The following is a 3,806-nucleotide window of genomic DNA, read 5'->3' as shown; positions in this document are numbered from 1 at the left end:
AAAAATATTCAGACAAATACATAACAAAAACACCAGGACTTACAAATATATATAACTTACAGAAAATTGCACTACTGCGTACTGCACACATTCTACGCAAAACACTTTCAATACAGTAAACATAAGAGCACCACAGCAAACCACAGCACATACCCAAGGCGCACAGAGCTGCGCTCGGTAGTGAAGTGAAAGCACGTTATAAAAATAAAACTACTGAACAATAATAATAATAATAATAATAATAATAATAATAATAATAATAATAATAATAATAATAACAATAATAATAATAATAATTATTATTATTATTATAATAATAATTGATACATGGAATTTATAGATATTTTAATGCATAGCTAGGCTTGCTTCGAAAAATTTATGTTTCTTAAGTTCATAGACTATATTCCTGGGATGACTATAGTAGAGTTCGTAGTACCTATCGTCATCGGAAAACTTATATTCATACTCTCATTTCTACGGACTATACTGTAATCGTCCCACAACTACGCTCTATGATCTTAAGAAATGTAACTAGACACAACCACAATATCTTCGCATGCTCTTAATCTTTCATAGGGATAATATGTGTATCCGAATATGTTATGATATTCACTAAATAAAGACTATTGTAACAATAATATAACATTTTTGATGTAATATTTTTACGCGGTGAGAAGAAGAGTAATATGTAATTAATTTGATTTTAATTAGTTTAATTTCTAATTTTTCCTACCATGTTATTTACATGTTAATATTGCTGTTTGAAACGATCGTATGCATGGATTTAATTCTTTTCGAATTTCTAACATCTCTTCTCCATCTTTAATAGTTTGCTGAGATTGTATAGGATACTTGTTCCATAAATTCTCATAAGCATCTTATATATATATATAAATATACGTATATATATATATATATATATATATATATATATATATATATATATATATATATATATATATATATATATATATATATATATATATATATACAGAGAGAGAGAGAGAGAGAGAGAGAGACACACACACACACATACACCTACAACCACACCCGCGCGCGCGCACGTACGCACACGCACTCATGCACCACCACCACCACCACCCCGCCCCCCACTCCACACACGCATATATACATAGCTTGGGGAAATTTATTTATAACCCCAATGTGTGATAATAAAATGTCAATTAGTAATCTACACATTGTCGCTTCTGTTTTCTGAATTTATTAATCAAACTGGAGAGACTAATTCAGAAAACGACTGCAAATCTCATGTTTTTATTTCTTTCGTTTAGTTTGTCGCTATATACCTTATAATTATCACTTAATTCTTCTGAGATTTGCCTAGCTTACTATACATGTTTCAGCATTTTAGGCTTGATATGATCGAAAAGATATTGACTATTTCTATATTAACAATGTCAATGTTTCATTTCCATTACTGTTATTGACCATCTTACTCCCTATCCGAACGCATCTATCTAAGACACGGATGAATCACACTTTGTATAACCAGTGACATGTACCTCAGAGAAGCAGATCAATCTCGTTGATTCTCTTATCATGCATCATTTGAATTGGTATTCACAAATGTTTAGACGTGTCAGGTACGAGACAAATTTAACTATGACAAAAGTTCGTCACTCATTTCATGTAAATCAAGTTTACCTGCATTGCAGGAGTTATACATTGCTGCATGGCTCAAGTGACAATATCTTTAGCAACTATGGTTTACCACAGCGTTCGACTTTATTATTTCTGGTTTCTATGAATTAAGTTCTTGTTATTCCTGATAATAAATGCTCTCATACAGACGATACCGTTTTTGATTTCTCAGGATCCATCTGTCCATATACTGCATCATTTGCACATTACCAAGGACATGCACCTCAGTTCATATCTTCAAGGATAGATTGTTCCGGAAAAGCTGTCATATATATTCAAGCATCCAGAAAATAAACGTTAGAAACAAAGTATACCAAATAAGAAAGATGGAGTGTAGAGGATTTTGTAGAAATTAAGAAGGGTCGCGGATGCATTGCTGAACTCAGAACTATGTGGCAAGCATCTAAGCTAACATACCCCCAAAACACCTAGGTAGTACAAGTCCCTTCAACTGAAGAATCTTCACCTCTTTACATACTTAGATGCGCACACATCACACTCTATAATGTTGCACTTCCACAATTCTGAATAATGAGTGACGTCGGTATATTTTAGCCTAAGCATAGGACAATATTTGTGTTACACGCACGCACAATCAAATTTCAACACACAAACATGCACACGCACGAACAAACACATGTCAATACACACGCATACACACACACGCACAAACACATATCAACACGCACGCACGCACAAACACATGTCAACACACACACATACACACTCACGCACAAACACATGTCAGCACGTACATACACACGCACGCACAAACACATGTCAAAACACACACACATACACACGCACAAACACATTTCAACACACAGACATTCACACATACACACGCACGCATACACACATGTCAACACACACATATACACACATACACGCGCGCACACACCACTCACACATACAAACACGTACTCAACTCAGTTCACCCAACAAACTTACACTTTGAATCAATGCATTCACAGTGTAACTCGCAACTGATATCCTTGTACTAAACATTTGTTTAAGCATTGCGCATTAACCACTACATGCAACAGCATATCTTATTGCGTTTGGTTTTCCATCACGATTTTCCTTTCAGCCGAAAATCATCGACCAGCAAGATTATCGATACTGTTTTCAGCAGGTAACCTGCATACGAAATTAATGCTGAATTGAATACGTTTAGTCAATATACTTACGTTTTCTGAGAGAGTTTCCTTAGAAATGTTAGTGTTCATTAATCACCATTGTTTTCGAAACAGATCTAGCTGTTTACCATTGGGTTAAATATTTGAACCGTGTAATCCAGCTTCCTGTGAAAGAGAGCAGAAAACAAACGAATTATTTTAATTAAATTTAGAATATGTTGTGTATTATTTCCAGAGTAAAATGCTTTTGCATAAATATTTGTGATTGTGTTTAAAGAGAATAACTTTCATTTCATTACCTTCAAGATGTCTAGCAGAGGTTATCAAGCAACATCAAGTTAATGGATATTTATAGATTAAAGTCTAGACCATGTATTTTGATTAAATATTTATGTGTCATATAAATTGATATAAATCACAGAAAACACGCTATTTTATCTCACTTCAATAATAGTTGCTTAGAAGGATATTGTTTCACGGCATAAAGTTTATATTCACTGAAATACTGCTGAATCATGGGACTCAACATTTACTTAACATCAATCAGAATGTATATAGACAACAGAAATTATTCGTGAATATGTAAGATGAGTAATAGAATTTAGCTACAAGTAGTCATTGAAATTATAAATATTCACGCAAAGAGAAATAATATGGCATACATTAAGGAGTATATTTTAATATACATAGATATGTGTGTGTATATATGTGGCAATATATCTATATGTGCGTGGCTTTGAATACTGTGTGTGACTATGTGTGATTGTATGTTGATATTTGTGTGTATATGTGTGAGTACTCGTGATATATTTCCATTTGGTAAAATTCCTAACTTCTTCAGGAATTGCATTTAATATTTTAAAAATTCTAGCCCAAAGGTTACAATACGTTGGGAAAAATTCCTACATTTCAAATACCAAATATTACAACCCTTCACGCCCACGGACATGCACAAATATACACACATATATACATATATACATACCAGTGTGAAAGTATATATAT

At 33.1% G+C, this 3,806-nt stretch overlaps 1 protein-coding gene across 2 annotated transcripts in view; it reads right to left on the bottom strand.

Annotated features, from left to right (window-relative positions):
• Positions 1-3,806, bottom strand: part of LOC106875338 (FMRFamide receptor-like) — a 558,102-nt gene that overhangs the window by 250,607 nt on the left and 303,689 nt on the right. For both annotated transcript variants that reach the window (XM_052966544.1, XM_052966543.1), the window contains exon 2: positions 2,853-2,966. The gene's annotated coding sequence lies outside the window, so the exon portion shown is untranslated. The remainder of the gene's footprint in view (positions 1-2,852; positions 2,967-3,806) is intronic.

This window comes from Octopus bimaculoides, chromosome 3, assembly GCF_001194135.2.
Source record: "Octopus bimaculoides isolate UCB-OBI-ISO-001 chromosome 3, ASM119413v2, whole genome shotgun sequence".
Lineage (NCBI taxonomy): Eukaryota > Metazoa > Mollusca > Cephalopoda > Octopoda > Octopodidae > Octopus > Octopus bimaculoides.
This window is presented reverse-complemented; position numbering and strand designations above follow the sequence as displayed.